The following is an 18,333-nucleotide window of genomic DNA, read 5'->3' as shown; positions in this document are numbered from 1 at the left end:
ATTCTTACTACGGGTGACTTCAACATCAATATGCTGTCTCTAGAACCCAACAAACAAGTTTTTATCTATTTCTCTCTTACGGCCTAGAAAATGTAATTGATGTACCGACAAGGGTAACAGATGTCTCCGAAACTCTCATTAACCTATGCGTCATCCTACAATCGAATGTCGCAGGAGCTGGGGTTTTGATATCTGATGTAAGTGATCACATGCCCAAGTTATTTTTTTTTCAACCTTCATTCAAGAACACATAAAATGCATGCAAATGATGCTTTTAATCTTAGGAGGATTAACAAAAGCAATATTGCTGCTTTTCAAATGTCTGTTAGTGAAACCTCATGGTCTTATCTGAATCAATTAACGGATCCTCTCATTGCTTACAATTATTTAACAATCACGTTACAAAACTTTATGATGATGCATTTTCTGTAACAACTATGAAACAAAACAAAAAATGTAGAAAACTGGGATTACTACGATGCTTCTAAGGAGAATGGAGGAACGAGACAGACTTTTTGTCATTTCATTAAAACTAGACAACCTCATCTCCTAACTGAATATAGGAAAATTAGAAACAAAATAGGCCGTTATATCAAAGAAGCAAGAAATTGTTATTAGGAAAGAAAGTTCGAAAACATTCTCAATGACCCCAAACGTGTGTGGCAAACATTAAAAGGCCTATTGCCGCAAACAGAGCAAATCAGCGTTGCTAAAGGGCTGCTTGGGCGAGTTGGTTCATGATTAAGGTAGATTTACCAGCAGCGCTATGTGTGTGTGTCCTTCCTAAATGTCCTGTCTTTTTTGCGCTGGTAAATCTGTCCAAATCAGCGTCTCTGAAATTGCAGACAGTGATATAATCTATACCGGTATATCTTTGGCTAATAAGTTTATTGCACACTTTTTAAAACGTGGAGCATCGGTAAATGATAACTATGACAGGCATAATTACAGGTCATACATTACGCGTAACTCTTTGAAGTCTGTTTTCACGGAGCCAACAACAGAACATGAAATTAAATCTCGAATACTAAAGTTAAAGAATGGATGCGCACGTGGCAAGGATGAGATAAAAGCAGTTGTCGACACTATCAGCAGTCTTTTATCACACATATGCAAGCTCATTTTGGCTACAGGCGTGTTCCCTGATAAACTATTAACTGCTGCATTAACAGTTATACTTAAGGGAGGCGATAGAAATGACATGAACAACTACAGACCAATCTCGGTATTACCAATGTTTTCAAAAGTTTTTGAAGAAATGATTAATGTAAGAATTATGAATTTCTGCACTAGAAATGATGTACTTACAGGCAATAAATACGGCTTTCACAAAACGAAGTGAAGTGAAATGGCTCTTTTAAGTGTGAAAGAAAAAAATAATTCAGAATTTTGAAGACAAAAAGTATATTCAAGGGATATTTCTTGATTTTAAAAGGGCATTTTACTCTATTAAGCACGATATCTTATTTACAAAGTAAAGCGAATATCCATTCACGCCGGATACAATTCTTTAGCCAATGACACAAATGTATTTTTTTTCAGGAGAGATTCTACATATTCTTCAATTTGTAGGCTAGTAAATAGCTCAATAATTTGTCTTAGTGGTTTATTGTAAATAAAGAAGAACTAAATACGAAGAAAAGTAAATATATAATTTTTCGCTCTAGAAATAGGTCTATCAGGAATGGCGCTCATTTGAAATTCCGTGGCGAGATCATCGAGCGTGTAAGAATGGATAAATTTCTTGGTGTTCTTTTTGAAGAAAATGTCAGCTGGTCTCCTCATGTCGATAACCTCGGAAGACGCATCTCACATTCAATAGGTATTATAATTAGAGCAAAGCAACTTTTGCCACTGTGGTTAAAACTCCATCTATATTACGACTAATTGACTCCCATTTACAATACTACCTCCTTGTGCGGGGAACAACAACAAAAACAAATCTTAAAAAGCTGTATATCCTACAAAAACATATTTTGCGATTTATTGCAAATGTGCCATATGTAACTCACTCTGCTCCACTTTTTAAAGCGAATACTATATTAAGAAATCAACACATACTGAAAAAGAAGCTAGGCATTGCAATATTTCAGAAAATCAACTTATGCCAGGATAGTTTTTATCGACAATTTCTCGGGAAGGGACACACTTACGAAACTAGAAAAACTATGTATGACAAAGGTTTTACACAAACTAACTATGTTATCCAAAAACAATCTTACGTTGTAGCAGACTTCCTAAATCATCATCCTACCATAATAAACTTGGTCCAGAAAACCATGCGCATGAAATGCTTCAAAAAAAAAAGAAGTTAACTTCATACCTCCTACCAATACAAGAATAATTCGTTTTTTTTTACCTTGCTGCAGTCTGTACTGTATATGTATATAGAAAATATTTCTGTTTTATATGTATATAGAACAATGTATATGTAGAAAATCCTCTATATGTTTTGCCAAAATATATACAGTATATGTATTCTTGTGTATGTATTTTTGCTTATCTAACTGCCACTGATGTTTGAGTTATGTGTGTCTAGAAAGGGGTGTGACACTCAGTCAGAAACTCGTGCCTTTTTGTCACCCCTGCTAGACAGGACAAATGTACACATTATTTGTCTTTGTCTGAAATAAATATGAAATGAAATGAAGGTAACTAATTTCTTCGTCAAAGGGTGCTACTGATGGCGCGCTAGCTCAAGCTGAACTTGCGCTAGCGCGATCAGTAGCACTGTGTAGCACGCTGCTTGTAGACTCAAGGTGGACGCAGAGGACTCACTATTGGAGCGCAGTGCGATACAATAGTTGAGTCAAGACAAGTTGGCATCCACCAGAACGGCTTTTTCCTGTGATGTGCAGGACTTATATTGTCACGTGGTCGTGACGTCGACGAAGACAGAAGTCGGCGTTTTCAAGATGAAACTGTTTATTTTGGCCGAACTTGCGGCCGGGAAATGAGAACTCGAACTACAGCAATAATAATAATATCTGGGGTTTAACGTCCCAAAACCACGATATGATTATGAGAGACGCCGTAGTGGAGGGCTCCGGAAATTTCGACCACCTGGGGTTCTTTAACGTGCACCTAAATGAACTACAGCAATACACGCTGTACACTGATAGCGGCGAACAGGGCGTCGTCTGTCAATAAAAACTGACAAGCGGTGAAGCGGGTCGGCATTTATATATGTGTCATCGAATATACCAGCGTTATCGCTGGTTGTCGCGCAAGTTCTAGAATAAGCTCGAGTGTTCGCGTCTAACAAAACGCAGTCCTAACAAAACGATCTACAATAATTACGAAACTACTCGAACAATGAGGCGCGGTTTGCGCTGAGCGTTGCTGACAGTCTTTCAGGGCGAAAACCGAATACAGCAAAAGTGATGATAAGAAACGCACGTAGCAATATTATTCCGTGCACCGAGTGGTCTCTTCGACGCAGACCACAAAACAATTGAAGCTTCGGATGAGCTGGACCTCCAGAACAACGCGGCGATTTGTACAAATCGATTTTGATAGATATTTTAATTTTATTTCCAGGCCACCTTTTTGTGTTTTCACTGATCTTATGTCCAGAAAGGTGGCATATACAGCGGTTCTTCTGTGCTGCCCGTTTCTCGCGAGAATTATTTTTACCACTGAGTAGTATATTGATGCCAAAATGGGCAATAGCATTGTTAAGATTTAAAAATATCAGCTTGGACTATCTTGTGTTCTTCAATATACCGAAGACTAGTCTTGACGTTCCTGTTCCAGAATTCACTAACAGGTTTCAACAGAATGTGGTGGACTAGATTTCATCTGGGCCTTCCCTCAGCACTACTCGATTGAATATTTGGATCCTAAACTCAGCTTCACGAAGGACCATGTGTGCTGGATATATAATTCGACGAGGCGTGTGTTCCAAGGTAAAAAAGATATTAGAGAGTGAGGAAGGAGCAAAAAAAGAATGTAGCATTAAGCATCCGCGTCAGAACCAATTCGTACAATGCGCGAAACATATTGTGTATAACATTCCTTTGACGTGTGGTCATGCGTACGTGGGGCAAACCGGGCGATGCTGCAACACGAGACGAAGGGAACACTTGTCTAGCCTGAAAGGTCGCCTCAGCACGCCATGCATTATCAGGAATGTGTCTGCACACCTCAGCCTTGCAGCGCTAGCATTTTGTTCAAACGCAGCGATCAAACAGCGAGAGAAATCGTGGAAGCCCATTGGATAGAAAAATTACAAGTGCATAAGCCATCCTTCCATTGCTTTGTTAGATAGAGAGATTTCGCTCCAGTCATCATACCTTTAATGACGTTTTCTTCAAAGTTGTTTGCTAGATGTTAATTTGGACGTATCGTGTTGCTGTGGACGTGCGGATCCGAGGTTTTGTAATCACATGATTGTTATATGCGCCAGTGATGTGTTCTCTGACGAGATCGCGCAGAACTTATTGGGTACTTGATGAGATGTTTTTTTAAAAATAAACCAGTTGTTAGATTGCGCTTGTCCGCGTGTGCTCTTCTCTTCGTTCTTGTTTGTTTCGTGGAAAGATGAATTCGTTCCAATTAGGCCGGCTAGCAGTTTTGGCTATAGTTCGAGGGCTATGAAGAGCATTTTATCCGTTGGACGACACACGTTCTAATCTAATCAAGAAAGAAAAAGCTATCACGTGCCTTAATTCAGCATCAACTAGGGGTGTGCGAATAGTGCACTTTAGGACCGAATCGAACACGAAACAAATACTACTCGAATAATTTTCGAATAATAAGACAACCACTTGCAAAGAAGCCCTACTATGACAATGTAACAATTTTCTAAACCAACCAAGAATTCCACAACATTTTGTTTGAAACAAATATTCACAACCTTTAACAAATGAGCATTTAGTGCAGTTATCGCTGATAAAAAAGTGTCACACTTGGGTAAACCGACGCAAGCTCGTATACAGCCGCAACTAGAGCGTTATAAATATTTTGTAACTGCACGTTGAAATACAGCAGCGACTGCAGTATTGAAGGTGGCATTTTGTCGACAGCTCTTAAATAAATCTGATATGTGAATATTAAACAATATTCATGAGTCAACATCATCATGAATATCATGACGAAGGTAGTGAATTGATTACTCTCTCGCTTCAGTGACACTGGGCATTTACGTAAAAGCGCCTTCATCTTTTGATCACCATAGCGTCGACAGTCGCGTAAAACCTTGGGCCGCATACATCTTGGTAATTGGATGTTCAAAACAAGAAGAATTGCCTCTATCTTATCCTACATTTTGTTCGTATGATGTTTTTTTTTATCGGTGCTGATTATTCGATAAATATTCGCCGTTAAGAATATGCGGCATTCGATTCGAGCAACTAATTGAATAGAACGCTATTCGGTTCGTTATTCGAAATTTTCGAATATTCGCACACCCCTAACATGAACGGAGTCATGTCAGCACCGTCTTTTTGCAAATTTTAATAACGTGATTAATCTACTGAAAGACTCGGTTTCCTACCTCCTTTGTGCCGGGTGTGTGCGAAAGCCTCTTCGATAAGCTCAAGGACGGTAAGAAAGCCCAGGAGCAAAAAGAAGAAATGAGCGGATACCTAATTGCTCCGTGCACACTGGTCAAAATTTGCGCTTTGGTGGTGATTGAGCACCCGGCTGCGTGCCCCTAGAAGGAGGCCATGCGACACACCGAGTGTGTCAGTAAAATGGTCTGCTTCATTCCCCTAAGCTGCGGTAGAGTATATATTGGAGATAGGGGCCTGTGTTTTGAAGATCGTGCAAGAGAGCACCATGGACGGCTGTATGGCAGGCCACTGCACGCGGTGTGTTTGTTCGCCAAACATCAACCAAACCACGTTTCTAAGTAAAACGACAAGCCAAACAGAAAACAGAGATTTGAGGCATTCCTAATAAAAAGCGGAGGTAATCAGGGCCTTAGCGCGTGTTCACTAGATTTAAGTGGCAAACAATTGATGTTCTGGCAAGATAGCTTGTAGCCGTTGTGAGGTTTCTTTTGTGCGTCGCCACTTTTACCCATCACTGCGTGTTCATCCTGTAAAATACATATTTTTTTGAGTGCATGCCTGAGTGTTGAAGTTCAGATCAATGCAGTTACGGGCGCATATGCCTCCCAATTCTACCAGATCAGTTTGCTGAACATGTTATTTCTCGCGAAATGCTTAGAACATGAAGAAAAGAGACAGAGGCGAGCCAACTACACAGTGTTTACTGAAACCTGAAAAGAGTGTCGTCAGACGTGTAAGCTGGCTATTAAAAAAAGGATAACTCAAATCCACAAGTACAATCGACATATCAGTGACACAGGCAGACCCATTCCTTCCTATGAGAAACGCTTCGAATAGTTCCTTCGCCGTTTGGCCTCTGCTCTTGCCAATAATCTGAACTTGCACGAAACGCGGTAAATATATCATGATGCTTTTTAGAGTGCAGCTCTTAGGCCCCCGTTCCTGCGTTGAGTGACGTCGCCGTCGGCGTAAACCATAGATCGAATGAGGACTAAAGAGAGCGAATGCTGAGTCTGTTGAGATCACGAGCCACTGGCCTGTAACCTCGCTTTCATCCCGCGTCACGCGCGCTTGCCCCTCAATCGGAGCTCGTGCGCATGCAAGGCTGGCACGTTCACTGCGGTTGGCTTCGCTTGTCACACTGAGAAAGAAGTATTTGAGAAGGAGAATCTTCTAGGCCGTGGCAGCGCGGGAGTGCGGCGCGATAGTGTCAAGGTAGAAATGCGGTTTTCGCCGCAGCACGACAGATGACGCTCTGTCGTGTTGCCATCGTTTGCATGCTCTTCTATGAACGCGACGCATAAAAATCGTGATACGGCGTCGTACACTGTAAAATTTCTTATACTTTTGTCTGTAACATCAATTCATAGATGTGACAGATATTTTAGCTGGAGGTACTAAATATACTGCCCCAATTGGAGACTGTACAGGGCTTGAAACGGGCAGCTAGTTCTGGCCCCTAAGCAGACGACGCCAGCCGCAAGCATGGGCTCCTCGCTGCTCGCTCGCATGTTGTGCGCACGCGTGCTTAGGTGGCCTTGCGAGGGAAAGTTCCCCATGTGGGCGAGCAAGCTGTCACGCAATCATTCGCGATTTTCAGGCTTTCTGTCTCTTTAGCACGCTCAGTGTCTTCCGCGTTGCGCCGGCGGCGCTGACTCCTCGATCTTAGCGCGCGCTTTTCACGCCGCAGCAAAAGAGAGCACTTTGCAGATTTCCACTAGCGCTCCTTCGGGATGCAGCGGAAATGTGTCGTGCTGAACTGGAACAGTGGGTACATACTCTGCAAGGAGAAGGTAATTACCCTGAAATTTCGAAGTGACCCGGTGAGGTTGGAAGCTTGGGCTCCTGCCATACCAAGGAAAGATCGAAACCTCACGCCTCCTGATTTAACTCCCATCATTTGTTGAAAAAACTCACAGGGTCCCTTATACATCTTAATAAGAAGACTCGAAGGCGAAAGCCATCTCCTTCAGTCGATGTGCGTGTCCTGCACTAATGAAAAAGCTCTCTAACCTAACGTGGTTACGCACTGCCTCCAGGATCGGAGGCATTGCAAGCTTCTTGCACATCAGCTGGTATTGCACTGCCTCCGTGATTGGCCCACCCATCGCGGAGGCAGTGCAAAACGACGATATCATAGGATGACGGCACGTCATGTGACGTCATCATGGCGTCACCAATTTTGTTGGTATGTGACGTCATGATAAGATCATGTGGCGACGTCATCACGTGATGACGGTTTTTTGCATAACTCATGTTCACTCTAAGGTTCAGATATATTTTTTCTGCAAGCGTACGTAGGCGGATCACGAGGGCAGTGCAACACACGCTCTTCGAACTCATGCTGACGTCGCCGACGGTCAATTTTCCCGTTTGATGAGGCATCTAGGGCTTTCACCTTAGCAGTTATATCTAACCTATCGAGTTCACGTTATCAAAAATTATTGGTTTCGTGTTCTACAGCTAAAATATACCACTCAGGTAAATTTCCTGTATGTGACGCCATTTTGCCGCTTAACTTACCGAAAAATTGGGAGCCGGCGAGGACGTATAAGAAACACACCCACCTGGACGTAAAGCGCGAACGGCAAATCGGTTCCAAATGGCCTTGTACCGGCGAGCTTCGTCGGAGAGTGCGACGCGCGCTTTTCCTTCTCCGCTCGCGGACCCTGACGACAAAGAGCGCATCAGTGCTCTGCCCGACACCATGTCCTTATTAGGACGCCCGAGCGAGCACGGTTTTGCCTCCATAGGAATTCTTGCTCCGTGGCTTGTCGTAAGGGGGCTGTTGGGGTGTCTCTCAGTTCGCGACGCCTACAATACATAGAGTGGTGTGCGTAGCGCTCGAGCGCTGCCAGTTTCAGTGGCAATATGTAACAAATGTTAAATTGCTACAACTGGGGACAGCCAAAACTTCAAACACGGTTGGCGCTGCCCGAAGATGAAGCTGCGCTCAGAATTCGCACCTAGTAGTATCGTAATCGTCGGTAAATTTTAACACGAAAGTGTTTTATGACGGGGTCCACCAAGACTTTAGTGACGTATTTCCGTCACATCATGACGTCGAAAAACGTTACGCGATTACACGGCAAAGAAAAAAAGTTCCGTCAATGGGCATCGAACCCACGACCGCTCGGTCCGCCACAACAATGACGGGCACGCTATCCACTCCGCCACGGTCACATACTCTAGAGGCTTTACAAACGCGCCTTTTTATGTCTATCACTCTCCCGGTCGGCGGAGTGGTGTTGCCCTCTGGGAGCGGTAAAGTAATTCGTCATTATTGTGGCCTCCACGATTAGCAGCTGCAACGCGTTACACGTCTGTCCCATTCGGCGCGTTTTCAATAGAAGTTCAATTTTGTCAATGCCTTAACACACCGCGAGGTGGCGACCTTAGCCCAAGCGTCGCAAAAGCGTCGGCCTCGCTCATAGCATCACGCTACTACAAACCAAAAAATTCGGCAGATCCCACGTACCGTGGGAGTGGATGTTATGCCAAGCATGCGACGGGTAGGTGAATGTGGCGTAACTTTTTACTGAGCGGCACGTTACAAGATGACGCTAAAGATTTGTATAAATTTTATACACACACATATATATGTTGAAGAGCCGTATATGTGTTATATAACCAGTTGTTTAAGGTTGGGCAACGCTGCCACTGGCAACGTGGGTATTACCAACACCAGAAGCGGTAAGCTGATATGTAGTGCTTATACGTGCCCCGTGAACTCAAGCACGTTTTACGAACCGGTGTGCATGTGTGCAAGAAGTTCTTGACAGTTCTTGAACAAGGGCGTCATCACCGTGATCAGTGAGCACCAGCAGCTGGTCATGACTTGTTATAGGATCCGGTCGTGATCGTGGTGACGAGGGGCCCATGTGTGGTGAAGTATGTGGTATAGTAGAGCTGTTGGAATTCGTGGATGCCTCGGTCATTTCATCGACAAATTTTCTGTCGACAGAGCCGGCGACATGTCGGAACCTGAAGCCACCCTTCGCATTGGTGACGTATAGGCCGTCGAGGCTGGTAGGCCTGGATAGTGCTACGTAGACCAACATCAATGGATGGTGTTTGTCGTATTCGTACACTACCTGAGCGTATGTGTCCTACGTAGCCTAGTCTACAAAGCGGCTGTCAATCTGGCATCATCCTCGGTCAGCATGAGGCCATCGCCCAGCCTCGTTAGAAATAAAGAGGCCACTGCGTCGTTCTGGTGGACGAACTGCACTTTACGGTGCGGTGATGTGGATATCATATGTAACTTTCGTTAATGTATTCCTCCGGGCTCGAGCAATGCTTCAATATAGCTTGCTGAATCATATAATACAAACGTAAAGTTTATTAGACAGCTATAAAAGCGGATCCAACACTGGAACTACAGACGTTAATCTGATATGACGCCTGTATCGTAGGAGTACACATCGCAGGAGCATCATGTAGTGTTTATTACTTTCTTGTAAAATTAGATAGCAAGCACCACAACTACAATTGACTGTGACCGCTATTACACCTGCGTAGGCTGTTTTACCAAACCAGTTTATAGACATGGCGTGGCTCAGTGGTAGAATATCTGATTGCCACGCAGAATGCTTGGGTTCGATTCCTGCTGCGATCTTAATTTTCATTCTTTCCATTCGTTGAGTCAACGCTGCCGATGTTGTTTTTCCTTAACGCTCTAGCATGTAAGTTACCAACGTTCTCGCCGTTCCTAGGTAGATATAAACTGTCAATCACCTGTGGCGCATACCCGTACACCGCGGCCCGTGGTAAACGGGTATGTGCCACACGTGACTAGTGGAAAGGGTTTGACGACGTACGCGACAGGATTTTAACGTTATTCATGTCATGACCCGGCAATCATATTCGTCAAATCCTCTTACCCTCCCATGCAAATTTTGGTCTACACCAAGTTAAGGAGGCGATTATGAGAGCACCTAGACGTAGGCGGCTAGATAGATAGATAGATAGATAGATACGTAGATAGAAACGCTCAAAGTGCCAGAGGTTCGCTAAGAAATGCTTCGCATTTAAAATAGCTCTGCGACGCGCGCCTGCCTCACCTGGCTGTAACACCGCGTTCCTCGCTCACGCGTTCGCGCCGAGAAAAATCGCGGCTGGGCTACCGAGGCGGCAAGACGCGCTTTGCGTTTCCCTCTAGTCCGGCCGGGGTGTTCAATCACATTTTAACATGCCGCGGGATTGCGATCAACTTCTGCATCCAATATGCGACGCTCTTCTGGCTATCACACCTCGCTCTCTGATTACGCCTGCACCGCTTACTACTACAGCTACCACAAGGGTTTGTTCAATCATTTAACATGGACGTTAGTCTTCGGGATGGAGATGTACCACCCATCATCAAAGTGGGTGCATCCACGTTAAACGGTGCTACAGCTGCCAGAGATCAATATATATTGTACAAACTCTTTAATATCAATGTACAGTAATCATTCAGTTACTTCTGTAATGGCACGCTTTACTTTCGTGGCATTCGGATTTTTAACACCAAAATGCTTTTTGTCGGAGTCCACCAGGACATCAGTGACGCATTTCCGTCAAGGATATGACGGTGATAAAATGGACGCTGACAGATCAGAAAGAAAACTTCTAAAAGATAACCGCCGCCAGCAATCGAACCTATGACTTCTCGGTGCCCGACAATAGGCGCCCGGCGCTCCACCAACTAAGCTACCGAGGCACATGCACGACACTGCACAAACGCGCCTTATATCTCTCACACGCTCCTCTCTGTCGGCGGGGCTAGGTGGGGCGGTGCCGCAATCTGTGAGCAGTGAAAGGAATTAGTGCGTCATGACACTTACTAGCGCCGATAGGGAATGATTCGGCGACGACGCAGTTAAAAGCATAGCCTCCGAGATTTCCCGCCGGCAGAAAAGCTGGCGGCGCTCAATCTTGCAGGCCATGGTTAAGACACCTCGGTACCGGCGAAGAACACTGGCCGCCTGAGCATCGGGGAGTCGCCCAAGACGCAGATGCGTTTTTTGCCTTCTGCTTCGTGTTAGCGTGGGACGGCTCGTTGTCGGAGTAGTGCAGCTTCCACATGCACCAACGGTGTTTCTCCGCCGCTGAATGCTTCGAGTGCGATAGCACTGACTACTAAAGCTGCAGCAATAGCGCCTCAGAAAGGCAATGATGTCGGCAGGTGAATGCCGTGCCTTGGTGGAGTAAGACAGAGGCCAGCAGGATGTGGAACGCATGCGGGCGTTCGTCGCTCGAGATACAAACCTCTGCCTCCCGTGTTGCTGAAGCGCAGTGTGGTAGTGTATGCATGAGCACAGGCGTAAACCGGGAGCGTAAACCGCACCGTTTCTCCCCTTAACTGACGACGCTTTGAAGGAGTGGATATCGAGTACCAGTGTTTTTTGTGTGCTCGTTGATGTCATCCGTGCGCGAGATTCACGACACGCTGTGTACAAGTCTATGTTAACAACTTCAGCTACAAGAACGGTTAAATCATGATCACGTGCTTAGTCATCGCGATGGAGATGTGACACTAGACGTCAACGTTGGTGCATCCCGGTAAGTGGTGCTATAGCTGCCAAACACCAATAGACATTGTACAAGCTCTCATATATCGCTACGCAATAAGCACTACTTCTGTGAAGACAAGTTTCACTTTCGTGTTATACCGATTCCAATGACGAAGGGATCAGCCAAGTTTTTTTAACGGACAGCTTACGTGATGACATGTTTGACGCCACTCCTTCACAATAATACGCATGCCTGGAAAGTGGAAGTTTACTTGTATCCCAGCTTGTACCGTCAATAATGGTTGGATAGTTGGTGCTCCTCCGTCTAGCTTCTCTGAACTTTCTTCATGTTCTAAGCATTGCACCAGAAACAATCGACACGGCCGCTACATAAAATACAGGTGCGGCCCGCTGCGTGGCGCCGAAACGGCATCCGGGGCCTAGTTCTCCTTGCGCCCGCTCTGGCGCCGCCACACTGGTACAGCTGTTCACGGAGAAGCGCTGCGACAGCCGCGTTTGTACGCCCGACACTTACTCCGATCAGGCCGTAGATAACGCGTTTTATAGTTTCACATTACAGGTTGAATATTGAAGTCGTTATTAGAACTGCCGATTACCTCACATATGTGAACAGTTTGCCCTAGGAGTACCAGTGTTGTGTAGAGTGGGCCTCAATACTCTCCATGAATGCTGCCCGTTTGACTCACCTGAAAAAAAAGTGTCACTCCATCACTGATCCCGTTAATGGGCAGGCAGTCGCCGGGCCGATTCCAAGGGCTGACGTTTTGGCAAACCGAAACGCACCACGAAAGCATACAAAATTTAAATGTAGCTCCTGTTAGTGCGACAACAAATGCCGGTCGTGGTCCAAAGCAATAGTTAGAGCCAAGAGTTGACAACACAAACCAAATATATTCTCAGTTAACCCTTTCAGCCCTGGATTTTTTACTTTGGCCGGAGACATTTTTTGTGCGTGTTTTCCTAATAGTTAGGACCTCAGAAGACCAAAAACGAAAAATTGAGGCCAGTGGTGCAAGTATATATGGATTAATTAGCATGGAATCAAATTAGGTCATTAGGGCTCAGTGGCCGTGAAATTAGGAAAATGGCTTCTTTAATTCTGCTACTCACTAGAGTACACAAAATGTGAACCACGTCTCAATTTTCAGTGTGATACCCCTTGAAACAGCTTCTGTACGACGTCCCGAGAACGGCGCTTAGCCGCCTCACCTGACCCGCCTCGGCGTCACCCATGACTTCGGTCAAGCTTTTTCTCCTTTGTGGCTCCCAGCTCCACAAATATGTCGCAACTTTGGTGTCAATCACAGCGGAGATCATTGAAGAAGTATTTCCCCAAGAATGAGCAGTTTTGCTTTCATTTTCAAAGTGCTAGGGGAACTTTTGTGCGGTGTCGTCAATTGACGACGCCAGGGCCGAAAGGGTTAAGGCAGTACAAGCATCACGCAAACATCTACACTCGGCAGGTATCAATTACAACTCACAACATCGCTTAGATGGTGTTTAAAACAAATGGAACAAACTTACCGTGCTACAAATGCATTCTCATTCATTAGAAACTATCCAAGAACACCTAAAGGCCTCGAATACACACCAAACGTGTGCAGCCTACAATTCTTCGAACGTTTCTAGAATATTTCTCTTCCAGGAAACACTCAAACAAACTCCAGCTCTGGTCACCGTCATTCGGCGACACTGTTCTAAACAGTGCTCCCACGGTGTCATCACTCGATCATCAAAGATCAACAGACCGCACTACACGACTCACACGAACAAGATAACTTCTTCGCCGACTTCACCATACCGTCCTGCCCTCTTCGTCTCTCGTTTGGATCCTTCCCGGTTTCGCGAACATTCCAAATGATTGTTCGGCTCGTAGCACGTAGCGCAGCGACAGCTAGGAGAAAGGGATTTGTCTCGCCGGTTCGTCTGCTTAATCGGTCGGTTCCACTTTGATTTCTTGAATTCTCCCGATCTGCGGGGGTGTTAGGCTGTCGCGACCGCGACGGCGTCTTCGGTGGAGAGGGTAGGGGCTCGCCCTGGGCGCCTTTTGATGCTTGTCTTTTTACTGCGATAGCAATTATATGGACAGTCTCGGCTGAATTTTGCCGTCGCCGTCACCGTCGCCACCGTCATGCACCGTATATGTATATATATATATATATATATATATATATATATATATATATATATATATATATAAGCCCCAAAGAAAAATAATTCAGAAAAATGCTTCCGAAGCGCGGAAACGAAGCAGGGACCTCTTGCTCCGCAGCGAGTGGCGCTAACCACTACGCCACCACACGCAGATCCTCCACGTACCTCACGGCGAGCCTTATATACACACCCTTTACCGCTGGACGGACTCAGAGTCGGCAGGCGCTTATAAGCGTTTCATTACCAGCGAGATGGCGGTAGGAGCGCGACGGGCGCATTTAAAAGTCGTCGGCTCGCTCGCTCGCTTCTTCTTATATTTGCGCAGGGAGAACCTTGCCCTTCTGCTGGGGGGGGGGGGGGGGGGAGGTGATTCTTAAAAGGAAGAAGGAAATGAAAATGGAAATTGGGTGTGGAGTGCACGATAACTGTCTCTCAAGTGAGGACACCTCAACCGATACACTCACGGGGGATTGGGGATTAAAGGGACAGTGAGAGTGAAAAGAGTATGGTAAAAGAAGGAAAAGAAAGGTATGAGTGGACCTTCTGCTGTCTGCTCGCGCGGTTTTCTCGTGGTGAGGGGAAGAGGGATGTTTCAACCTTTCCCCGTGATGTTCGGCTCATGTTACGGAGCGTACGAAAGTCACTCGATATCAAGGGACGCCGCTAAACGAACGAGCAGAAGATGAGCGCCAACTATCAAGTGTCACAGCCCGACACTTGAAGCACGCTAGTTTTCTTCGCTGCTTCGGCCGCCTTTGCAACAGGAGCGCTGTTCAAACTGAGAGTATCCATTGGCGAGCCTAATTTCGTATAGCATTAGTTTCTTGCTATCGCATTCATTGCTTCGCCCTTGTTTTTTTTTTTCGTTGCGCACACCCGTTGGGCGTAACAGTCGGCGTAGTGGCTTGATGCTGTCGTCAGGATGCGGCGGCGCGCGCCTGTTTTAGCGCTCGTTTGTGACAGAAAGAAGCGCTCTGTTACGAATATTACGCTTCCCGACACCGTAGATCGCATGGGAATACGTGGTAGTTCAGAGTAGTGTGTTTTTACACGTTGGAGTTGCACAACAGCACACAACAACTTCGCGTCATCACACCGCTAAAAAAACCGTCTGGCACACACGCACGCACCAAAAAACCGTACTCAGGCGCAGGAAACATGACGCAAGCTGCTCACACGCGCGGTCGCACACAAGAAAGACACGAGAAAGCAAACGGACACGCGTAAATCCTGAGGCGACCACATAGTAACACGAACCGGCGTCTGCCTTGAGTACCGTACTAGTGGCGACCTCACGCAAAACAGCTGCCGCTCAGCCGACCAGCGCTTGCCCATTGACGGCGACGCGACGCAGCAGGCCGCACCCGTTTTTTTATGTAGCCGCCGTGCAATACGTTTGGCAAACGTAAGCACCAACTCGCCCAGAAACAAGTCCTCCAGAGTGATATATCACTGGTTAACGATGGTTTCTTCGTTCACGTCGCTGATGTAACTACGTGTAGTGAGATTACCTTGCTCGACATCATGCATAATCAGCGTGGTTTATGTTGATAAAGAGTTGCAAGTTAGCGTATATGGGTTGGGGTCTTCACTTTGACCTCGTGCTTTTACCGGCGCACTTATTTTCCTGGGGTAAAGAACCAACTAGCTAAGCAGCACGCCTTGTATCCATGATGCGGTCGACTAGGCGGGTATTACGGCGCTGAAGCGTAGTGGAATTGTTGCTAGGTGTTCAAGCACTCTCAAGGAGTCGTATCCTGGCGTCTGGTGCGGCGGTAATGCTTGTTCTGGAGACAACGTTGTCGACTCGGATCTCACCGGTGTTCCGAGGTACTGATTCTGAGTGACTGCAGGATGGTGACTTAGAAAGTATTTACCAATAATGATAATATTTTAACAATGCTGTCAGATTACGAATAGCGCCGGTTTTGTCCGCTTTTTAGACGTGACCCTTGCTGTGCAGTTGGCAACTGGCATTATTAGGTAACCTCCAGCTGTCCGGATTTAGGTGTCTTCCCAGGCGGCTTCGACTTTCTTTAGTCTTGGCACCCTGATGACGAACTAGTCGGCTCCGATTTCAACCAGAGCGACGACGCTGTGGCCGTTGATAAACCCGTCTGTGTCAATAGTCTGTCGTCTTGCCATACGGCTCTATCACGGCGACGGATCACGTTTGCGTCTACTTGTTTCACTGCTGCTATGTGGCGTTTTCAGGTGCAGAGAATAGATGGATAGCGTCGTCTGCTACGGTAGTTCCGGTTCGAGGCCTATCTCTTCGTTGCTTCAAGGTGCCTGTTGTTCAGTGTAACGGCGGAGAAAATGCGCGCTTCTGCAGCGGGTTTGTTACCGGTTGTCCAGTGATTGTGTTCTTGGAATGTCTTGCGAGTATATACGCGATATTTCGCATTTTAGAGAAAGAAGCGAGAACTGGAAATGTGCAAACACGAGGAAGGATGAGCGGTGGGTCTCAAGCGCAGCATGCGAGTATAGATATACGGTTATGCTTAAAACACGCACTAATATTTTGCAGAATGAGCTTCGTTTAGTGCATCCGAGCACAAATTGTGGCTACCCCAGAATCACTCACGCATATGAGCACATCATGTCAAAGGCTAACATACATGCGCTCCCAAATCACTTACACTTCCGACAAGAGTACGCGTACTCTGCCCGAACTAGTACGCCAATACAGCGCACTTGCATTGCATATACTGCATTGCCTACTTTCTGTGAAATTTACGAAAACTGCTGAGCGCGTAGAAGGACAACGTACGGAACAAAAAGGCCGCTCAGTTACTGGTACCGTAGTACGTAAAACGACCGAAGTTGGTTTTGAAGCAACGGTATGGCGTCTATAGTATTTCAGAAACTTGCAAGCGTGAAGTTTCCATACCATTTAGTGGAATTCGAAAGGCAAGTGTATGTATAGTCACAAGGATTGATCGAAACACAGTGTTCGAGTGCGCGAGGGAAAGATATCTCACGTAAAGGAACATTCAGAGGAGTAAAAGAAAAGCGACGAAACTGCGACAGCTGTTTACGCTTAGAGCAAGAAACGTTTTACTATTGCCATATAGTGCCTTTGCAACACAAAATTAAACAAAAATTTTATGAGTTAGAAACAAAAAAAAACAGATTGGGCGGATACTTCATCACACTATATAATGTGCAACAAACCTTTATATGCAACCCCCACCCTGTTCCAATGTGTGGGGCAGCAAACCGGCTTTCCTAAACCGGATAACCTCCCTGCCTTTCCTTCTCTACTACTTCTTCTCTCTCTCTCTCTCTTTATATGCCACAAAACATGCGCGAAAACGCCCTTTGCGGCGAAACAACATGCATGTGTGAGGAAGTGCATGCCACTTGAATGAAGACATGACCGTTCGCACCTTTCTAACTATTCCGTAGTAATTGCATGTGTCATTCAACTGAGCTGCACATCACTCCCAAGTATAATGCAGTAATATGTGAGGAAAGGGGACCGAGACTGCTAGATGGAACAGACAAAAAGCGACGGCACTAGTAACAGCGCCCGTTCGGCTGCACGGCGTCTCGAACCAGTAGTCGATGCAGACGGGCGCTGTAGCCCACAATCCTTTGCGAGAGCCACGTTTTTGCTATCCAGCTATTTGCGTCTTCAGGGTTCCATTTGGACGGGGGCGGCGTTTTAAGATTTCATCGCGGCATCGTCATTGGTGGGGGAGATTCTTCGGTAGTGCGAAGAACAGCAACAGCACCAGTTGCTGTATTTAGTTTTCCCGATATGCGCTCTGGGATCAGCCCCGGCACCGGTTGGTGCACAGCTGCGTTGCCCTGAGACATAGCGGCCTCGTTCAGAGAACGTTAATGTCGTCACGGTGACCGCTGCGCTCCGGTGAGATCATTCTCCTTGTTCTGAAAGCGGCACGTGAACGGTGATTCTGCGCAGCCCTGTCTCGTGGCAGTGGCGGTAGATGTCACCAGCTTCTCCGTGTGGTAGCAGAGAAGAGTGTGGGCAGGGGCGCGTCAAAGGTCGCTTTTCCTGGGCATGTGTTGCTGGCCTGACGAGGTTACGGAACTACAGCAATGCGGCGTCTTGACTAGCAAGAGGGGAGCGGTACTATGAACCGTAGGGACGTGCCTAATGACTTCTGACTGGCGCTGGG

Source organism: Rhipicephalus sanguineus, chromosome 6 (assembly GCF_013339695.2).
Source record: "Rhipicephalus sanguineus isolate Rsan-2018 chromosome 6, BIME_Rsan_1.4, whole genome shotgun sequence".
Taxonomy (NCBI): Eukaryota; Metazoa; Arthropoda; class Arachnida; order Ixodida; family Ixodidae; genus Rhipicephalus; species Rhipicephalus sanguineus.
This window is presented reverse-complemented; position numbering follows the sequence as displayed.